The sequence below is a fragment of the Phodopus roborovskii genome, unplaced genomic scaffold, assembly GCF_943737965.1.
Source record: "Phodopus roborovskii unplaced genomic scaffold, PHOROB, whole genome shotgun sequence".
NCBI lineage: Eukaryota > Metazoa > Chordata > Mammalia > Rodentia > Cricetidae > Phodopus > Phodopus roborovskii.
In genome coordinates, this window is record NW_026126418.1 from 36,588,898 (window position 1) to 36,612,936 (window position 24,039).

Here is a 24,039-nt window from a genome sequence, read left to right on the forward strand (position 1 = left end):
CCTAATTGCCAGGCTTTATGTTGATGGTTGAAAGGTTATTCACACCTAAAGGATTCAATATTACTTAGTACTCAACATACTATACTCAGGTGTTTCATTTATACTTTCCAGAGTGCCCACATCAAACTCTTGACAGGCGTTGCATTTATTGTTTTATTTTCCTCTAACGTGTGTTTAGGATATACACAGGAATTGCTCTTTTGTATTTTTTTTTATTCATTGTATTCCCAGAAAGCTGACAGTGAACCTGGAAAAATGTAAGCAGAGAGAATGTGAGTGTATATGGATATACCCAATTCCAGTTTGGTAAAAAGAAACACTTAATTGGCATATTGAAGTATGATTACTGACAACTTTTGTGCTCACACTTAATAGTCATAATCAGAATTACAAATGCATTCTAAAACTCTACAAATACAATGAGCAAGATGTTGTCTACTCTTGACACTTCCATGGTTTTGATTTTCTGTAAGTTAATTTCTATGGGTTCTCTCTATTGTATGTAACTCTTGTATAATGAGATCTAAAATGAAAATGTTCAGACCACTGTGTCCTCTGGGTTAGAATCATATTTATGTGGGTTTGTTTTGTTCATTAAAAAAAGTCACTCAGGATTAAAGACAAGGGGAAGTAGGAATTAGATGAGTTTATTATCAGCCTCCTGGCCTCAATTGTTCTTGCTCTCCCCTTCTCTGCAAGCAATGGCTTCCTACTGTTCTCCAGATGGTTAGTGGCCTCATTCAGTGCTGGATCTCTCTGGACCCCCCAAATTCAAGTGAATTTCAAAAGTCCAGGTCTTTTGAAAAATACCTCAACATGATCAACATGAATGGCTTGCTCTACAGAACTAGTTTTAGGACAGTATCCAAAGCCAAAGAGAAAGCCCACCTTTAAAAACAACAAAAACAACAACAATAATATCACAGGCAAAGGTGTCTCCTAACCAAGAGGGATTTGCATTTTAGTAAGAGACAATACCCTGACCCAAAGGAAGAAATTTCTATTGGTAGGCTTTAAGTCTTCAGGAATGGCGTCAAGAGTCAAAAAGCCTTCTAACACCACATTATTGACTCTTAAGAGCATTAAAATCTGGCACTTGCACAATGCTGTCCTCTTACCAGTATGAACAAACCAGATATCATTTAGACATAAACCCCACATGCTGACATTAACAAATGCTGTACTCATACAAAAAGAGAAAGATGTCAAGACAGAGTTTCAAAGTTCCAAGTTATTCCTGTATCTGTGTGGGGGAAGTGGGACATGGGAAGTGGATCAAGATGTCAGGGACAGCAGCAGAAACAGAAAACAAGCAATCATCTGTTTACCCTTAATAACACTATATATATTACTAGATATATAGAGAGTATATGTATTCAGTAACCTCTTCTGACATCATATTATACATACTCATTTACTTGATCTGTAAAATATTTAGGCAATGGGGCAACAAACATACAACTTAAAGGCTGTAGTTTAGATGAAAATAAAAGTTAAAATTGAATTCTATAAAGGTAAAATTGTAGCTTAAGTATGATTACAACCAAGAATATTCTTTTCCAAACATACCTGTGGGATTTAAACCATATTATTTATTAAAGTATGTGTCTATATTTCTATTGCTAAGAATAGTAGAATAGGGAATCTGTGGTTACATATTTTCTATAGGAAGTTAATAAGTTAATTTGTTCTACAGCAGGACAATTAAAAAACATATAATGAGTTCAGCATTTTCTTTTGTCTTTTGTTTTTTGAGGACAATAAATTACCACCTTACAGAACATAGTGTTGGCCTTTGACTCAGTCATACATGCCACGTATGCTACAGAGGTCAGGCAAAGACAGAAAAGGCTTGTGAGATGACTACACACCATGTAAATCAATGCAGCATGCTGCAAATGCATCAACTGCATTGACTTTTAAGTTCTAAACTGATTTTTGAGATTAAATAAAGATCTCATAGTTTACAGAATAAAAATGGTTTTCTATCATACTTGGAAAATATAAGAACTGTAATTTTGTTAAAGTGAAAAATTATTGTAGAGAATGAGTTTTATGGCTATCCTCTAAGAAATTGTATGGACTTTTTGTGCATGTAAGTCACCTGGAAAGGAGTAGATGTCTCTTCTAGCTTTGAAATAATTACCTGTTTCATAATTGCTCTTATTACCCATTTCTACCCCCAATCAACATATCAAGCTCAGAAAATAGGACACAAATAACACTTAGACTTAATAAAATGACATACATAAAAGGAGGTAAAAATAACTAGAAAGAGAAGATGTAGAGAAAAATATGAGTATTGATCATGGAAGGGAAACTGTGGTTGGGATTTAATATATGAGAGAAGAATAAAAAAAGAGTATTGATCATATTTGTGCAGTTGCAGTAACATTAAGGTAGACTAGAGATAATATAGGAGGTGCAATGTGAAAGCTCAACATATTCCTGAATTAATGAAAAGCATGGGTCCACAGATAGGGAGCCATAATATATGGCAACAGAATAAATGTTCAGAAATCCAAACCTAGACATAGCCATCAACATTGAAAAATATCAAAATACTTAATACCCCTGAAAATACCTGGATAGAAAACGTAGAAAACTAGAGAATGAAAACTTGACTGCTAAGTTTTCAAAAATACCAATGGCTGCCACTGGTCTGTTAGTGATGATGTCAATTTGCTGAGAAAAAAACAGTTTCATCTCAACATCTTAAGCTGAGGAGAGTTTTATAAAAAGCACAATAAAAAAGAGTTTTATAAAACTCTCCTCAGCTTATTATAAAACTCTCCTGCATCGTCATCAGAGACAATAGCAGTTCTGTCTTCTTAGAAGAAACATTTTTTTTCCTACTAAGATATATATAAGTGTGCTTGAATCAACAGAAAAAGAATTTCAATTAGAAATATAATGAAGAACAGAAGTGTGTGTGTGTACATGTGTGAGACTCAAATATTCATGGAAAGGTATTCAAATAAAAGATAATAGGCAATAATCTAAATATTTGACAAATTGGACAACATACTCTTACCAAAATATATTTAAAATATAGAAAAGTGAAATAGTGTCATAACTGTGAAGGCATTTCAGCTGAATATTAAGAAGGAAACAAAAACCTTCATATCTTAAAAGGGAAGAAATACTATGTAGATAGAAAGTTTTATTCATCAGGGACATTCAAATTGGTATTACTTACTGTTTTCATGTTTGGTAAGAATAAAAACCTGATTAACACTAAATGCAGATGATATAAGAAACATAATTTACTATTCTATAAAATTAAACTTTTATACCTGAACTCCCATCAGTTCCTCTGCTAGGTATACCTAGTAAATTCTTCATTTCCCCAGAACGTGTGACACATATAATGTTCATCAGCGGGAATTTAGATGAACAGAGTTTATATTCACACTAGAACCTTAGGTAGTAGAAATGAGTGAAGCATGGCTATCATGTACATGAATAAGTCTTCTAAAAATAAAAAAAGCCAAATCATTATAACCACATAGAATGACATCGTTAGTACGAAGTATCAAACCAAAACCAAAACAGCAACCCAGGCACACATTGCTCAAGGGTATCCATATGATATCTTTTTAAAATAAATAGCAAATAAATTCTGAAACACCCTTCTTATCGCAGGTGGACCAATCAGAGCACGAAGAAGTGGAGCTGAGGAGAAGAAGCAAAGTACATATATGATAGTATAAGAATTGATATAGTCGTTTAAGTTGGGCAGCCATTTCTAGGATGGTAATGTATTCATAGTTGACATAGTTGCCTGAAATATACTTTTGTACAGTCATTTATTCTAAATCACAAGAGTGATGTGCTGGCTAGTTTCATGCCAATTTAGCATAAACTAGTCACCTGAGAGGAATAAACACCAACTAAGAAAATGTTTCCAAAAGATGAGACTGTAGGAAAGCCTAATGGCAATTTCTTAAATGGTCTTACTGAGGATGGGGCCAGTCCAGGGCTGACAGGTGGTCCTGGGTTCTATAAGGAAGTAAGTTGTGGAAGCCATGAGGAGCAAGTATATAAGCATTCCTCCTCCATGGCCTCTGCATCAGCTCCTGCCTCCAGGTTCCTGCCCTGTTTGTGTTTCTGCTCTCACTGCCTGAACTGTAATAAGGAAGAAAGGAAACTCTTTCCTTCTCAAGATACTTTGGGACAAAGATTTTCATCACAACAGGAACCTTAATTAAGACAACTGTGGAACAGGATTATGTATTTGATGTGATGACAATTTTCAAAATTATTATCAGATAACCTACGTAAGTAGCATGGAGCTCTAGGGCAAGTTTCTCTCTGCTATGACAGGACATCATTCTGCAAAGTCATAACAGGTTGCCTTACCTCATGGTGTGACTCACACTCACTGTTGACCATGCCTTACTGTCTTTTAATGAATGTATGTGTTTGATTGTGGCTTTTCCTAACCTGTTTCTTCAGCTTTCACATTTTTCATTTTCTTAAAGGGTGCCCCCTAATAACACTCTATATCTGGTAGGCTTCCGTTTGTTTTCTTTCCCAGATGAGGACATACTTCTCTAGCTTTGTTCCTCATGTTATGCAACTTGTAGCTATATTACAATTTACTCCATACTCACTGGTTGGAAATATCTAATCCGTAAGGGTGAATCAACAGATTTTCACTTCACAGTAGCTAATGAATACCATTAAAATAAATATTGGCAGGTACAAGTACTTCATTAGAAAACAAGAACTTAAAATCATCCATTAATGGAGCACAGGTACTTTATCCTAGTTATACAGTGAGAAGTGACATCTCTTGTCCTTCAAGAAGGCATGGGGTCTCATGAGTTCTTTCCCCTTCCACGATGAGATATTGCTGGATAGAATCTTGTGTAGGTCATGTGTGGGTAACTTCAGCTGCAGTGAGTAAATAGCCTTCCACACATGCTCATGCAGAGATCCCTATGTAACACACACACACACACACGAAGTGGGAAGATTACTGGTTGGGGAGAAAAGTTTCAAAAGAAAGTAAAAGGAGTTGAAAAAGAGGAACAGTCACTGGTGAGGATGAAACTTTATTATAAATGATTGCAAAACCAGCAAAGAACAAAAAATAGGTAAATGTAAAAACTAAAAAACTCTCTCTACTGCTATAATAAAGCAAGCTTCCTCTAAGTCTTAGATTGAAGGCTGAAGGCAGATGTGCAGGAGAACTTTGGTAAATTAAGCTGCTGTAGTAAAATATTCTAGAGTCATTCACATTCATTAGTTTTTTTTAAAAAGATGTTCTTCGTAGAGAGATATCATCCCTACCTTAGTAAAGACAAATGAATGCTCTTGCTTTACACCATTAATTTTTTGTGTCATATCATTTCCCTGATCCTATTATGTGCCTTCATCTAGTCCCAATAAGTTCCTAAGTAGCTTTAATACAGTAATCAGCTAGATATATCCACTGCCACCATTATAATAGTAAGGTAGTACTACTCCATCATTGTAATCAAATTTTTGACTTCTCATTTGATCAAAAAGAAAGATTCTTTGGAAGGGTTATTTCTGCAACAGATAAGCTTCAAGGCACAATGTTCTTGCTATGGTTTTAGATGAGTTTCCCCTAAATTCTTGGTCTCCAGGCTGTGTTAATGAAAGGTGATGGAGCCTTTGGGAAGTAGAGCCTAGAGAAGCTCTTTAGGTCATTAAGAACATGGCCTCAATGGAGGCTGGGGTTTTCAACCTTTACCTTTGCCTCCTGGGTGACTACATGAGTGGTTTACAGCAGTCATTCACCTACCATGACATGTTGTCTCTATATAGTTCAAGCTCAAATTTGCCAGCCAGCCATGGACTAGAACTCCCCAAACACTCCTCCAAAAAAGATCCTGTTCTTAGTTAATTATTTCTGACTAACTAATGGTATTTTAGTTTGATTCACAAAAAAGTATTTAATCTTGATTTACCAAATTTGGAGTCTAGAAGTTGTAGTATGGAATATCTAAGGAGGCAGAAGTCTTCACCACTGCTACCCAGAATAGCAGGGCTTCACAGCATGTTAGTCAGTTTGTATTCTTTCTGCAAAGCACGGTAATCAATGCTCCCCCAGATCCTTCTCAGTACCTTACCACCCACTTTGGGATTTACATTTTTGCTTTTCCTACCAGATTTGTTTGAGGGCATACATGATTGTCTTAACCATGTGTGGATCCAAAACCTAGCATTTAACAGATCCATATTGCATGTTTGTTGCAGAAATGAACCTAGTTTATTTGAGTATGCATGACTGCAAGTTATCCAACACCTGACTTACGTTGATACTACTAATGAAATAGATGTATTGATTCAGCATGGAGGCTTGATTCTGCTACCTTACTGTATATTTGAGCATCCACATTGTCTTTTTTTCCTTTTTGGCTCTGTTCCACCTTTGCAGTATCATCTCATTGTGTGAACAATCTGAATGCTAACAACTAAGGGATGGTAGAGGTCATTGTCTAAGACAGTGAAAGCTAACCAAACACAATCCCAGATTCATTCTCAAGGAATCAGAGAAGCTTCCCCCCTCCCCACAACTTCTCAATACCTTGCCTGGGCCATGCCTAGGGCTTCTCTCAAAATCAAAAGCACTTGGAACAAGGGCAGGAGGGCAGGGTAATAATGAATGTTGAGATTCTATGACACTGTATACCCTGAGAATAGGTGTGACTATTTGTGAAACAAGGATAAGTTTCCCACTTTGAAGTCAGACCATGATGATCTCATGAGCAAAAGCTAAAACATGCTCCAGTGTCTATGACATAATTGTAGAAATTGTATTATTTGCTAATTTATATTAATAATATTTAATGTTTAAGCATTTATATAAAGATGATTTTTATTTTTCCCTTGCTAATATCCAAAGAACTATTTAAGAAAGATATTTGAACCCTTAACTTTAATGAAATTTATTCATGAGGCCATTTCTGCAATGCATTTACAAAGCTATTCATTATCATCAAGTAATCACAGCATTTTACTTGTTACATTTGATTTGATTATAAGAAAGTTTAGAAAGTTGGGTTATTCCCACAGAGACAGTTGACCTGAGCTTGTGGGAGCTCACAGACACTGCATTGATGGCTAGGGAGCAGGCATTGGACTGTCCTAGGCCCTCTACATTTGGGTGACAGTTGTGTAACTTGATCTTTTGTGAGGCCCCTAGCAGTGGGACTAGTACCTGTCCCTGATGTATGGCTGGCTCTTTGGAACCTATTACTTATGGTGGGATGCTTCGTTCAGCCTTGATGTAGCAGGGAGGAGCTTATTCCTGCTTCAACTTGATGTGCCATGCTTTGTTGATTCCCATGGGAGGCCTTACCCCATCGGAATAGAGACTGACGAGGAGTGGGTGATGGTGGAGCAGGTAGAAGGGAGGTAGGGGGGATGGGATGGGAGGGGAGGAGGAAAGGGGAACTATGGCTGGTATGTAAAATAAATAATGATTGAAAAGGAGTTGGGTTTTCTTTTTCAGTTATAATTTTGAATTTAAGTCAATAATAACACTCTGTCCAAGCACATTATATAAAATGGTGGCTTCATTGGTGACGGGAGGTAGTCTGTATTAATATTCCTGCAGAGAAATAGGCCAATGAGCTCTGAAAATCCGGGCTTACATTCTATAGCATATGCTTGACTTTCTGCCTGAGATTGAAGAGGCTGTAGGCATTGTCTAGCCTCACTGGCAAAAGTGAACTTCTTTCTAGAGACACTGTTTTCCATTTCTCTCAATCTGAGTAGGACCCGATGTGTAGCTTTCTAAGTTCCACCAGCAGGACTGCTGTAGAGTGAAGTGGGCATTAGTAAAATCGACTGCCTCACTATTCATTAATTCTTGATTCTACAAACACAGATAGAATCCAACTGACCCTCAATTTATATTCACTTAATAGAAACTATATTTTTGAATTTTGATATTTTCTGGGATAAAATATATGGTTGAAGAGTCTCTCATAATGCAGAGAAATAGACCCGTGGCTTTCAGTTAGTCAGATGGTCAAGATGGTGGACAACTGCTGCCCTATACTGGACTCCATTATAAGCTGTGAGGATGCATGGTTACATGTGTATTGGATACCAAATATAGAGGGGCTAGGTCAGTCCCATGCCTGCTCCCTAGCCATCCATGCAGTGTCTGTGAGCTCCCACAAGCTCAGGTCAACGGTCTCTGTGGGAATAACCCAACTTTCTAAACTTTCTTGTAATCAAATCAAATGTAACAAGTAAAATGCCGTGATTACATGACAATAATGAATAGCTTTGAAATGATGGGTTCAACTTATGGTGAAGTTATTTAGTTTGAACCCAACTGCAAGTTGAAAATATCTGTACTTATTGATTTACTATGGGCTAATCTTCAGAATATGAGAAGTCTGTAGTCTAGTGATATAGAGGGTGATAAATGAACTTAATATATGTTAGAGAAGAGGGAGCCCTATGAAAAGATAAATTAGTCTAACCTTCAAAAGGGAGCAAGCTAAATTCTAACTATATAGAAAAGAAGTAGTTGATGAGAATTATTTCCTAGAGTTTTTAAGTAATTTCCTATAATTTTCAAAACACAAGAAACAGGGACATTGAACCATAGTTCTTTACATATCATTCTTAAGAAAAGTCTTTGATCTTAGAACTGTGGACAGATGTCTCATGATTCCTATCTGCACTCACCATGCTCCATCTTTCCTTTGATCCAATAAGTAACTACATTTTATAGGTATGTTTGGGATCTTCATGCTAGAGATTAATCCTGAAAGTTTGAGAGCTATTACTTGGAGAAAGTTGAGATCAACAATTCAATAAAAAACATCTTCCTGTTTCACAGAGCATGATGGATTAGAAACATGGCAAATTTATCATTTTCTATGTATTGTGTGTTGTTACTGGTTTAGGAAGTTGAAAGGATAAATCTCATCTTGAGCAATAAAAGTGTGGGGTTGGAATCTAGACTGAAGTTAATCTCTGTGAAATTAAAAAGTACAGTAGAATAGAATAGGGAGATGAAACATTTCAAGTCTGTTCATAAGGGAATGACTTTTTAGGCTGCTGTCTTTGTGGTTGTACATTTCAATCCAGAACTATCAGGGGAACTTGGAGAGATACTGAGTGTCAGCAAACAGAAGATTTCAAGGATATATGAACTTTAAAATTCAGTTGTTACTTGCTTTCAAATATAGATCATAATTAGTCCTACAATGGAAATTACATAACCAAACCAGTGAAAACTGTGTAGTTCTTTGGAAAGGTGTAGAAATTCAGGGAGCTATTTGACATTTCAGACGGAGGTGTGCTGTGGTCTTAGTTGCATACTCAGCAACTCTTGTGTTTGTGCTGCCTTGTGGATGTGGTTCATACAGTAGATATTAGTAGCATTTGAGATCAAAAGAGGAACACACATAACAATAATGTGAAAACTATGTGCGCTATTCATTGGGGGAAGATCACTTCCATAAAAGCTGATGTTGTAACTGATTTTGCCTCCTGGGTCTTTGTTTTGGTTATACCTTCTCTTTGTGTTTGTCATTAAGATGATATCACTGCATTTTAAAGATGAACTTGCTCTTTCAATTAATTAAGTCAAATACTCAAGTCATCCATCCACTCCACAGATATCAATGTACAATGACATTTAGCCAAGGGTCTGTCTGTATTAGCTAGATTGAACTGTTTCCTCTCAAACTTGTGATACACCCTATAACTTCAACAGATTTTTCTATTAAAAACATTTTATCAGCTATTTTATTATTTCTTTCATGTATTTCCCCACAGCCCTACATTTTAGAACCCAATTATAGAACCGAAAGGCTGATGTTGTTGGACTCACACAGTCATCTCTCTTTTCCGAAGCGGTTGTCTTAGTTACTTTTCTATTGCTATGATAGGACACTATAAGCAAGGCAACTAATAAAAGAAAACAATTCACTGGTGCTCACAGTTCAAGAGGGTTAGAGTTCATGCTCATCATAATAGGAAGCATGGTAGTAGGTAGGCAGGCAGGACACTGGAACAGTAATTGAAAGCTTATGTCTGGATCCAAAGGGAAGAAGAAAAGGAGGAAGGGAGGGCAGGAAGGAGGAACGAAGAAAGGGAGGGAGAATGGGAGGGAGGGAGAAAGGGAGGGAGGGAGAAAAGGAGGGGAAAAGACAGACAGACAGAGAGAGATTGCACTAACAGAAAATTCAGCCTCTAGCTCATCTCACCAGTCCTTCTCTAATGACTCCACTTCCTTGGAGTTTTGAAGAATATATCATAGAAATAGTCTGTTAAAGAACCTCGGAGACAATCTCTTATGGAGTCTACTTTCCCTGGCTCCTTATCCTCCCCACAGCACATCTCTACACATATCTTAAGACAGCCCAGTAGTGAGCTTTTTCTTTCCAGGTTGAGTATTGCTAGCCACCAAGATCTTCTACAACTGAGGTGGTTGAGAGCCCTCCACCACTTAGGTTGCTCTTTTTCTAAGCATATTCCAGTTTATCTGTCTTTTGTACACTGTAAGATCCAGAACTGAAATGGTGCATAACCTTTCCTTGCTGGCACTGTCTTGTATTCTTCTTCCTCTGAATAGACTCATTTGAACAGCTATGAATTCACCAAGCACCATTTCAGAGCTCAAGATGAAAGTCTGAATTTGATGGGGAGTTCATTTTTACTGATACAACTCAGGAAATATAACTGATGTTATTTTGCCAGTTTCCCTAACTATTTAATACATATTTGATAGTGCCAGCCTATTCTTCTGGTAAAAAACCTGGCAGAATGGTTGACACAGGGTACATATACAGTGAAGGTAAAGACCTTTGACCTCATACTCACCTAACTTGAAGTTTTAAAAACTACTTTGTGAAGATAATTAAACAGAAAGAGTTAAAGAAAAAATAACTTTTGGGAGAGAAGTTTCATCTGTGTTCTCTGGGAGCAGTCTCAACAAAGGAAAAAACAGTCATCATTAATTGCCTCTAGAAAAGGAATTTATTACAATGAGTTCACTGATTGAATTCTATGGAGTCCTAACATTTTGAGTTTATTCTAGCTGAGTTTCTGCAATCTTTTGAATTTATGAATCTAGCTCAACAGCAGTCTAATTCTGCACGAGTGATGGAGCTTATTACATTGCTGCCCTTGCAATTTTCAGGCCACACTCTTCTCCAACCCATTACTATCTTGTACCCTAATTTACTGAGATGTTTCTATGTGTGTTGCAGTGAAGACAAGATGTTGAGGAACTAGGCAGGCATCTTAAGTTGTCTTTTCACATAGCCACGTGCCTTGGATCCTATTGGAATGTTATTTGTATATTGAATGACCCAGACATTTCGTTATTTGTAAACACAAATGCCAGTTTCTTAAATTAAATGTTAACATTTTTTAATGTGTGCTTAGTTTCCTTTCTGAAAACATCAAGAGACATATTTACATAGTCAAAAATGTGAATTGAGGGTTGGCACTGTAGGATATGCAGTTGGCTATAGTCCAAAATTCTCCAGTTTGCAATCCAGTAGCTTTTTGACTGAGATACATATTACCTTTGCCATCCTTTGATCTTTAATTAGTAAATTAAAGAGACTCACATGTGTGCAAGTGTGATAACACATGAGACACTGAGTATGGGCTTTGAGTCAATACCTTCTAGTTCTCTGTCTTCTTCTTTCTCCCATTCTTCTTTGTTTTTGTATAGTTTTACTAGGGGACTATTAGTAAGTCATTTAATAACCATGTCCCTCCCCCCTCCGTGTGTGTGTGTGTGTGTGTGTGTGTGTGTGTGAGTGTGAGCAGAGTGTGTATGTGCAGAAGAGGACACCTTGTGTCCTGCTTTATAACCCTCCACCTTTTCCCCTTACAGCAAGCATATTTACCCACTTACCCACTGAATTATCCCTTCATTCTCTATTTTATCATTCAAAAAAGGATAATTATAAGAATAAATATGATAATATGACTAAGAGACTTTGAACAGATTGGGGAGTTTGCATTCCTTATTGGTATATATGTATATATCTATACATCTCTGGATGTATATACCAATTCCTGTCTATATGTGTGTAAATATATATTCATACATACACATACATAATACACATGAAAGATATGCTTGCCTATTTTTGTACAACATACTGTGAGCCTCTTGGAAATGTTTCTCAAATATATGCTGCACATCACACATCAGCAGTCTCTGATGCAACAGCTAGGAAGGAAGCAAGCACATTGGAGTTTGCCACTCTCCTTGTTCTTCCTCCGTAGCTGGCCCATTGAGATGTTCAGCTGCTGTAGGAGCAAGAGGACTTTAAACAGTCTACTGGAATTCCATCTTGCCAAATGCTGGAGTTATCAGAGACCCAGGAAACATATTAAAAAGGCATGCCTCTGAGATTTATTGGAAAGTCCAAAGTAATAAAAAGCAAAATTTGATACAACCAGGGCTTTTTACAGTGTCATTTCTCACCTTTGCCATATTCTCTGTAGCTGGTCCTAGCTATTTCTCAGCATGGTTTTGGAAATCGGAAGGGGGACTGAATGCCGTACTGGAGCATGCTTTCACTTGGCTCAGGCTGATTTATATTTAAGATTGTATTCCTTCCTCCAGAGACAGTTGGGATATTGTTAGAGGGATTGTTTAAAAACATAAAACCATGCACAAATCCAGTTACTTGAATGGAGTGAGATGCTGGCAGCCCAAGCAAAGTGGAAAGGGAAATAAAATACTGAATGTGTTAAAAATGAGAGAGAGAGGCAGAAAAATGACTATCGTGAATGGGGTATTTGAAGAAAACTGGAAATCAAACAAAGATGGATAACATATATCTACATACCTATATCTATATATATGAGAAAAGCCAGAGGAATGAGAGATTCAGAGAAGTGATTTTTTTTTTTTAAAAAAAGCCAGCTGACTTTGAGCGTGTCTTTTTTCTGCCACTTTACATCATCTATTTGATTTATCAGACATGCATTCCAGGAATGATCTTGGGGAAATAGATTTTTGGATTGTTACAAAGTTATTTTAAAGGAGAATTGCTAGTAGTTTATTCTCTGTTCTTTCTGATCCACATCTGAGAACTTTAAAAACATTACTACATAGCTACTGTGATGTTCTTTACATCTTTGTATGCCACAGGTAAAATGGATTATGCTCCCCCAGTTTTCTTGGCTAAAGAGTCACGTGGTGTGTCAACTTCTTCCTCACTCATACTTTGCTGTCTGAGTTGTCTAGGAAATGTTCCCAGGCATTCAGGCCATGTTCACAGCATCTGAAAATTTGTTCTTGCCTTACAGCAATCATGGGCTGGAAACTGGAAAGAAATTACTTTAACTTCATGTTACAGTAGCAGCCACAAGGAACAAACTTATAAACTGGAAGAAAACAAGATCAAAGACTACCACTGCTTTTTAAGAAACTTTAAATTATTGGTTAGGATGAATACTACTGGACCAACATTTGCTTACTTTCTTATTGATTTGCTTTAAAAATCTGACCATGAAAAATCTTCTAGAACTCACCCTAGACTGGCTTTTCTGAACCTATGTAGTGACTGACAGTTGATAGAACTATAAACATGACTCTCAGATGCCAAGGAACCCTTTAGTTCAATGTCCTACATTTGTAGTCGGGGAGGGTGACACGTTACTTAGAGCTTGAACAGTCTTGGAACTTTTTTTTCTGATACACACTGTGTCCTTCCATTTACACTGACCAATTTTTAGTTGCTTGAACTTAGAAGCTAAATAATAGTAGTCAAAGTCAAAGCATGGCAGAATGCCTGTTACACACAGCTGATTTTAGTTCAGTAACACCACCATGTTCTGAGCCATCATCCACAGATATGTTACACATCATGTCTTCTACCACAGAAGATCTTTTTAGACCAGTAGAGGTATGATGAAGCATCCCACTAGCTCATTTGTGGAAACCTGAGCAAAATATTGATGTCTTTGGAGCATTAGTTTCATGGCAAAGGTAGAATGATGGCTTGAGCTCTCCCAGGAATGTTACCAGCACCTTTGTACATTCACTAACTCATCTGAGTCCTATCTGTACCTCTCCAGCTAGTCTGAGAAATGAAGATGATATGCCTGGTATATTTGTTGAGCAATCAAACTGTATTCTTTTTTTGTTTGTTTGTTTTTAAAAAGTAAGAAACCACTTGAGCCAGGCAGTGGTAGCACACATCTTTAATCACAGCACTTGGAAGTCAGAGGCAGGCAGATCTCTATGAGTTCAAGACCAGCCTGGTCTACAAGATCTTGTTCTAGGACAGGCTCCAAAGCTATATAGAGAAACCCTGACTTGAAAAAGTAAGCAAACAAACAAAAGCCATAACCACTTGAATAAGAAATGTAGAAGAGGTGACTTTAAGAAAACACTGGGCCACCAGAAGGTTTCTGGCAACACCATAGGCCACAAACAGGTCTCCAGCTGCAGTAGGACCATGGGCTCAGTCATGGATATCAACACAGATCCCAGATACAGTAGGATCAGGAACTCAGACAGAGTCCTCAGTGGTATTATGTCCCAGACATCAACATGGCTTTAGATGGCAGCATAGAACACAGGCAATCACATGACTTTCTGTGGGAGTATGAGTCATGGACATCAACACTGTTCCTGCTGACTGTGAAGAGCAATGAGCCTAATTTTGCTGTGCTATCAATCAATGACTCTAGATGAACAGTTGAGAGGAACTGACATGGAAGGCTTCTGTGACAACTCTAACCCCAACCCCCTCCCCACCCCAAAGTAACAGCTTAGACAGGAAGCCATTGAGGAGAACTCTTAAAATGTTTGATGGGGATGATGAAGTGTAGCTCTCCACAGGCATTCTATGTTCACCATATCTCCTCAAGCTTTCCTCTTAGGGTCACAACTACATCCCCTATGTTAGATCCAGCATATTCTTTTCAGACTAGCTGTGAAAATTTTCTTTACCTCACTTCACTTGGGTGCGAAATTCAAATACAAACAGTGTCTATCACACAAAATGTGAGGATTAAAACAGTCATAATTAAAGACCTGTGCACCATCCTGACAGATACACATCTGAAAGGTGTTCATTGTTGCAGTCTAATTTCATAAGCCTGAAAAAGCATAGTTCTTGTTCTTTTGCTTTCTGCTTCATTATTTTGATAGTTATTCTTGATGACAAATTGGATGGGATAGAGGAATGCCTAGGAGATTAATGGAGCACATCTCTGAACGTGTCTGTGAGCCTGTTCCAGAGATTATCAGATCAGGACAGCTTTACTTAATCAATGGTGCAATGCATGGATATGGTCAGACCTGGGCTAGACTATGATAGGAGTAAACACTGTGTAGATGGTGGGTAGTAGAAGTAACCCCCCTCCCGTGTGTGTGTGTGTGTGTGTGTGTGTGTGTGTGTGTGTGTGTGTGTAATTTTGAAGGGGATATCTTGCTTGGCCCCTTCCTTCTCCTTCACTCTTCTCCCTGGATACCATGGCATAACATGTTTGCTCTGACTTGCCCTTTTTATGTGATGGTCTGCATTACCATGATCCAGAAAGAGCAGAGTCAGTTGACCCTGCAATGAAATTCCTAAACCCCAAATCCTTCCTTATTTAACTTGTTTCTCTCAGTTATTTAATGACAATGATGAACACTATAAAACAATTATCATCAATTTAAGTGTATGATAGATTATTCTAACATGCCAACACATTACCAGTACTACACCTATAGGTCAATTCTCCTATGAAGGTTTTGTTTTCCTACACAAAGTAATCCATTTGGCAGTTTCACATACCTCTATTACTGTGCTCTTCCCTTACTCAGTAATAGGCTTAGCACCTAATTATCCAAGCCTTTAGTTCTGTTCAGAGACTATCAGGATTCAGCTGTGCTAATGTTATAGCAATACCCCTCTCAGAAAGAGTTTTCATCCACAAGCATATTTCCGGGTAAAATGAAATCTTTGTCAATGGTCTGTCATACTGTGTCTTGGCTCCATCACCTCTGAAAAGTTCAGTCTTAGTTCTCACCATCATCTAAATGAATCCAAATAGGTTCAACTCCTAAGTTGTTGGCACCACTCAACTGTTAATATATTTTTTAACGTGATGTCTCAAAATGAGAAAATGTACAATACCAATAAAGCCCATCCACATGTCAAATTTATACTTTTATGCCTGTTAATGTATTCTAATCTTGGCTACATTGGTTGTATGGACTGAGTTTACAGAAATATTAACATCATAAAACATCTGTTCCAATTAAAAGAATTTAAAATTTGTTTTATCACAATGGTGTCAGGGTTGACACTGAGCTCAGAGCTTTGGTTCTTGGCCATATTCATAGAGAAATGCAATTTAAGTCATAATATTGTATATAAAATGCTGCCTTTTCTAAGTGAGGTTTCAGAGAAGTGTTTTACCAAGTCACTGTAGATAAAGAGCAAAGAGAAATTTTGTCCACTTAAATTTAAGGGCTGACAAAAAGAGAAAGTTAAAATCTTAGAGAAAGACAATGGCAGGTATTTGAAAACTAATCCTTCTACATGTAGAGAACCATCCACTACCATTGCCCTGAGCTGGAGAGTTTTGTCCTTGATCCAGTGTATCTGCAGGAAAGAAGGTCGATCAGAAAAAGAGGTGTCCTCTGCAGGAAACCTCTGACTTAAAATAATGTGGTGTAGGATTGAACTGCAGTGTGGATTGATTTCTTTTATACATGTAATAACAGCACACTGAAAGAGAATTAGGAAATAATCACACAACTTCAGGCATTTTGAATGAAAAAAAAAAAAAGAAATCTGAACAAGATAGAGTGCTTATGCTTCATTTGAAACAACAGCAAAAAGGCCAAGACAAAAGAACAATTCCTATTCTATATACAGAAACATTTGTTTAAATACAGGGAAGAAGGAAGTATGGCTGGGTGGGTGGCCTTGGGAGCTTCTATAAACTAAATGAAACCGAGTATGGCACACATAGAGTATGCTCATCACATTAGTATCAGTAGATGTAGACATCTAATAACTAGTGACTGGGCACTGAATTTTGGAACATGTTTTATCATTTTACATAAAAAAACCCACCTAAATTAGAACGAAAATATTTTCCATTAATGGTATCGGTAAATAGACATCTGACGTTATAATTGAAAGTTGATTATAGAGCCACCTTTTTTTTTTTATCTCAATGGCCTAGGAGTTAAGGGCATGCTCAATGGACTAGTGTGTACTGGGTTCAAGTACCCACCAGACTACTTTCTAGCTTAAGTGAGTTGCATGGCTTCTTTATAATGAGTTTCTATCTTAGAAAAGAGGATTTGGTACTACTCTAAGAGATTCATCATTATGCTATCTGTAATAGAAATTTTAGAAATCATTTTTTGTGGAATGTGATGCATTATAATTAATAAATGTTTTTTATTAGTATCTGTAAAAGGGCATGACTCTAAAGGGGTCAAAACCAGGCTGGAGAAATCTACAGAAACTGCTGACCTAAATAAGGAGGAGCTCATGGACCCCAGACTGATAACTGGGAAACCAACATAGGACTAAACCAGGCCCGCTGAGTGTGGGTGCTAGTTAGGAGGCCTGGGCAGTCTATAGTGCCTCTGATAATGGATCAGTATTTATCCCTAGTGTACAAATGAACTTTAGAAGCCCACTCCTCATAGAGGAATACTCTCTTGGCCTAAACACATGGGGGAGAGCCTAGGCCCTGCCCCAAATGATGTGATAGACTTTGATGATCCCCCATAGAAGGCCGAATCCTCCTTGGGGAGCAGAAGGGGAATGGGATGGCGGGGGCCAGTGGGGGGGCATAAGAGGTTGGGAGGGAGAGGGAACTGGGATTGATATATAAAATAAGGTTGTTTCTAATTTAAATAAAAATAAAAGATCATAGCTCTGATTTTATATCCTGAGTTCATGTTGACAAAAACATACATTATGCTTTTGAAACATATTTTTAAATAGGAAGTTTGCTTTATGTCTTGTTTAACAATAACTTTTATGTTTACCATCACCAGACAGGAGAGACAAGAGAGGATGATGTATTGCATGATGATCTTTGAGGTGTCTAGAGATAGGTGACCAGCTATAATCTAAAGTCTACATCAGTAATATCTTTGACAAACATAATCTACATAATATTTTTTGTGGAAGAAAGTGATACTAAGAATTGAACCCAGGGCCTTTGGAGGTGCCAGGAAAGCACTGGACCACTTACATATATGCTCATCCTAAGCCAGTTGGTATTTTCAAGGCTGTATTAGCATTGGAAGAGAGTTCCTAGTGTCTCCTTTTTAGAGATGATAGGTTTGAAAGTATTTTGTAAACTGTAAGGCACTGTACAAATATTAGTTATTATGTTAACACTGTGAGAAGATTTGCAAAAGTAAAGGAACAACATATTGCTGGAGAAGTTTGAAGGGCTTTCTAATTTGGGAGTTGTTACAGACACCATTAAGAATTGAGACACACAATACTAAATTTAGTTTAAAACAAATGAGAAAATGAAATGTGATTCAACCTTTAAAAAGGTAGCTGGCTATGTGTGAGCAAAGGACTGAGAGGAACCTAGAGAGCTATGCTGTGGATGAGTGACCCAGTGGTTACAGTCAGTCAGAAAAAAAGATAGGAGTTTTACAATGTCAAGCAGTATTGAAAAGGGCACTTCTATTTTGAGCTTGTATAAAGAGACAATTGCTCCTTTGTTCCTTTTGGAACAATGCCTGTGGAGTACCCTTCCAGGCACTGCAGGTCAGCAAGGGGACCACGATACTTTATCTAGCACACACACACACACACACACACACACACACACACACACGCGCGCGCGCAAGCACACACACCACATCCCTGCATTACACAAATCAGATTCTACTTATGAAGCAGAAATGAGTGTAATGATGGGGAAGAATGCCAGCACAGTGTCACATTGCAGCTTTGTGGGTCAACAAAATGTCCCTAAGCTATTTTTGTCACTGTGTCTTGGGATTTGTGATATGCTGCCTCTGCACATTGTTTACTTCTGTGTCCACATGCACAGAAGGGAAGCAGAGATGATATCATAGCAGTCAATAGAGAAGAAAATCTGGAAGAATGTAGTGATGAAGAAAAGCAACTTAATTAGAAAATACTTGCTATTTATTTATTTATTTACTTTGAGGTTGAATTACCATCACTAGCTTAGGCTAGGATCAAAATTGCCTCACCCTCCCCAGTGCTGAGAGTATAGGCATGCACCATTACATGTGGCAAAAGACAAAATTTGACAGGACAATTTGTTAAGGAATAAAGCAAGATTTCATCTATTGAAGATTTAAATAGGTACCTTATGTAGCAGGACTGGGAAGAATTGATTTTCTCAGCAGTATGTCCAACCCCATATTCTGGATATACTTCTAGACTGTGCCCTTCCTCCCATACCAAGGAGCACTTAGTGTAGGAGCAGAGATATTGGCTTCTTTCCTGTTCCTTTGACTCTTTCTGGGATATCTCTTAGTGGATCTGCACCTGCCCTTGCACAATGGAGGAGGGAAGTGGGAAAACACGAGATTCTTTCTGTATATTGATTAGCTGTATCAGAGAGTGAATTAGAATCAAACAATGCCTGTCTTCCATCACAATCTTTCTAGAACCTGGTCCTAACTGTCCATTCAATTGGCTGGTCCCATCATGATGTTGAGATGCTCCTAGGTGTGGGTAGGCTGTCATCCTATCTAATGGTCTGGGATTTCTCCCTAGTTTCTCTTGCTCCACAAACCACTTGGGTAAAATATTCTTCCTCAGATCATTCTGACACATTGGGATGCACCCAATAATCAGCTATAAAAATAAGTCATCTATAAGCAGCCCCATCAATGCTTATAAATGTAAAAGTTATAATAAGGGCTAAGATGGAAGCAACGCATAAACCAGGAATTTTAAAATGGCATTTTGTGTTCATCTATTAATCTAAAATTATATATATATATATATATATATATATATATATATAAAACTTCAGAGCTAGCCTCTTGGTATTGGGTAGAGACTAAACAAAAGATAATGTTTTAAGTATCATTAGAATAATTTATAGAATAAATGTTAAAATGTCTGACTCTATTTCAGTATAAGGGTCTGTAATGCAAACTCCAATTACACAAACACTGGAAATCATTTTGGTGTTCAGTAGTATGATGATAAGAATGAGACTCCCTCCATATGCTCTGGTATTTGAATCCCTGGTTCCAAGCTGGTAGCTATTTGGGGAGACTCAGGAGGTGTGACTTTGCTGGAGAAAATTTATCGGTGGAGCAGGCCTTGAAATTTCACAGCCACGTGCCATTGCCTGTTCCTACTATGTTTCATGCTTGGGATTTGAGATGTGAGTGTGTAGCTTGGTACTCCAGCCATGGTATCTATGGAGTTTTATCACAGAAGTAGAAAAGGCACCAGTGATGTACAACAGAAGAAAATAGTGTGCAGACATTAAAATGGCATTATAAAAGAAAAGGTGCTCAAAAGGAAATGATACATATTCAAGCCAAATACATATTCAAGCCAGATGATTTGTTTTTTTATGTGTGTGTGTCTCTGTCTGTCTGTCTGAATGTATGTATGTACATATGTATGCCATGGTACATATTGGGAGTCAGAGTATAATCACCTGAGGGAGCCAATTCTCTTCTTTCACCAAAAGGAATCCAGGAATTGAACCCAGGACCTCAGGCTTACAGCAAGTACCTTACTTACTGGATCATCTAGATAGACCCCCCCTGCTGTGTTTTTAAGGACTCTGGAATAAGGAACGACCTTTCAACCAACCTCTAAACAATTCATCAGCCACTAAGCAGATGAGAATATTTTGCCTGAGTGAGAAAATGTAGTTGTGTACAGAAAGAAAGCTTTATAATTATCTCTTTTCCCTCTAATTGTTTGAAATGTCACAATGATATCTTGAATTTTCATTTAAATTTATGCACTCCACTGTCATTTTATTGCTCAATGTAGTTGTCTTAAAATATTCTTTCAGGTAACTTTGACCCAGAAAAAAGTAGTGTATCAAGAATATTTTGTCTGTCATTACTCAGAAAATGTTATAAAGACCCAAGAATTTCAAAACTGTTCATGAATGGTGTATATGGAATTGTCAAAGCCAGAAGGTAGTATGATTGAGTCATAAGCTGTGACTTTTCTTCCAGACACCAACATACTGAACCATTTAGGCTGATTTTCTAGAGATGCTTAGCTTTCAATAATTTGTATTAAAATTAATGAAAAAGCAAACCTGAACCCAAGTTAAAAATTTTAAAAGCCAGACAGACTTTTGAGGCTCTCTGATTTCCCTGAAGGTTCAGATATATATGTCATGAAAAGTGACAAGAAAGGAATCTTGCCACAGGATGGAGTGGAGTCTACTTAGCATCTCACACATGCCTGGTATGGGTGGTTGAGATGATAAATCTAAATTATCTTAAACTGTGGAGACAATGATAGATGGGCTTCAGGTGAGGCCTACATGGGCTCTAAGTTGATGTTGAGGCAGGTTGAGATTTGGGAGATGCCAGAATGGGGTGAATGAGTTTTCTTCATACTTTGACATAAATCTGCAATGAGCAGAGGGTATGATAGGTTGAAAATATGTTCCACTCTAAGGTCTATTTTCTTTATAATTTCTGTAAGTATTCCCCGTTACCTAATATGTCAAACAATATTATTTAACTGAAGCTCTTGACAGGAAGTGATTATCCTATGTTATTAACCAGCTGACTGGTCAAGGGAGTATTTATCTCAGGGTTGGTTCCCTAAGCATTAGAGATTTAAATTAGAAAACATTGAAGATTATGTCAAACTAGAAAATGAGATCTGAAAGTGTAAATAAAAGCTGATGGATATAACATATATCTCACTCTCTAAGGACAAACCTTATATCTATCACTTGAAAATCTTCCTTTGTTCTGGTTATAGGGCATTGTAGTGTTAACGGTATCTTTAAGCTAAAAAACAATAAGTAAAAGGACCTTGTCCTGGGCAATGAACTTCTTCTGGCCTGGAGCAAATCACAGTGATTTAATTGCCTATTACCTGGCAAGGACAAAAGGGTTAGAGGTTGCTCATGACAGAGTTTTACCCCTGCACTCGATCAAGCAGCCTGTAAAGAACATGCATCTGTTATACCCTTGGCCAGGATGAATGAACACACAACTGAGAAGTGAAAAGGTGCTTAAATAAGAGACATTAAGGGAAAAATGCCAAATTGTACTCACCTGTAAACTACAATGAACTTAAGGATGCCAGAGGCTCTTCTAACTCTATTCCGCTGGGAAGAGTGCCCTGGGTATAGTAAATTCAGACAGACTAAATAGGAGACTATTTGTACTATATTTAATTTGTGTTAAATTCAACAAGTTAGTGAAGTCTTTGAGCTTTTGTTCTGTCAACTATAAATCAGTGATAATAATATATATCTTATAAAGATATTTTAACTCTTAATTAAGCAATAACATACACACAGTGTCCTCACCAGTCACCTATATAAATTTAGCCATAGTTATTCTTTAATGATACAGTTCCAAATGGGAATTGGTTGCATTGTACCGCTACAAAAAAGAAGGTAATTTGAAACAGCGCATGTTTGTCCAGGTATCTTTAAATCAGTCATGGGTATTGCTGTCTCAATCTGGGATCAGTGGAAGCCAATCCAGCAATTGAAATACATGAGTAGATTTTTGGCAAAAACAAAGCTACTTCAGAGAGGGAGACGATCAGGTTGTAGGTAACAGTGGTGCTATTATCCCACAATGTATTATCTATGGGCACAAAAGATAGGCAAAGGTTTGAGAAATGATTTTGGCAAGACACACCAAGATGCCTGGCATTGTCCAAGTACTTGAAAGCAGGACAGACTAAGCTGGCCTGGATAGTTTAAAAGTTATTACCTGAGATGAACACCATCCACAGCTCAATGGAAACTCGTTTCTTCCTCCCTGGAAAGAAGGCAATGGAAGATTATCCAACTTATTTTTATGGTGACTTACAGAACTAAAATCTGTTAATATATATTTGACCTTCAATACCAGGGTAAGGCTTTTATCCATTTAGTAATTCCAGTTATAGATCAGGAATGACATATTTGGACAAAACTGCTCTGAATAGGTTCCTTTGCACAGAACAAAACCCACTGCTATCTTGGTTTGATTTGGGTGTGGGATCCAGAACTTATGAATGACTTTCTTGGCAAGGTCTCCATCTCTCTATTCCACTGTGCTGTTGGAATTAAGAATGCCTAGGTCAAGTGTGGTACTTTGAAAGTAAAACCATGACTTTGAAAAGCCTCCGAGGTACATTTTTTCTAGATTTCCACTGATGTAGTTTACTGTACTTTCTTATATTTTTGGATGTGAGCCTAGCCTTTAATGGCTGAGCCATCTCCCCTGCCATTACTATATTTTCTAACCACAGTGTTAAGTGTCCATAAAGAGGTGGTTTTAAATTTTTCTATAATTTTATGCATGGTGTTGGGTCATTACTTATCTCTTTGTGTCTTTTCATCTGAAAAATAAAAAGTCTGAGATAAAAATCTGAGGGGATATTTTACTATAGTGGAGAAAATAATATAGAATATTTGCTATAAAATAAGGAGGGAAAATTTATCATTGAAGAAAAAGAATTGCAGAAGTATATAATTAGAATTCATCTAAACACTACCACCATATATATGTGCTTGTGTATCAGGGAAGGAGTAAAGAACCTGTCTGTTTACCTAGCCTAGGAACTGACAGAAGAATAAACTTCCAATTGGCAGCTACTCTCCAAGTTTTCAGACTTCTATAAGACATAATGCAGTGTTTTATGAAATCTAGAATATCTAAGGGGCAGGGCATAATCCCATACAACAGTATTATGGGTCAAAATACCTTTTCTTACACAAACAGGCATTGAACTAGAGAAATCATTCTGAAAAAAATTAGTGCTTCCCTGAGGAGCTTTCACATTCTTCAGGCCAAAAGATTCTCATTATTATTTTTGAATAATTAAATTGGGACTGTACAGTGCTCATGGTCTTCAGTAAGTGGTTGGAATA

General features: G+C 37.4%; 1 long non-coding RNA gene across 1 annotated transcript in view; it reads right to left on the minus strand.

The window, feature by feature from the left end:
* LOC127222101 (uncharacterized) overlaps positions 1-24,039 on the minus strand; it is a 152,394-nt gene that overhangs the window by 12,794 nt on the left and 115,561 nt on the right. The window contains exon 2 of the long non-coding RNA XR_007834525.1: positions 22,895-22,942. This is a non-coding gene — a long non-coding RNA (uncharacterized LOC127222101). The remainder of the gene's footprint in view (positions 1-22,894; positions 22,943-24,039) is intronic.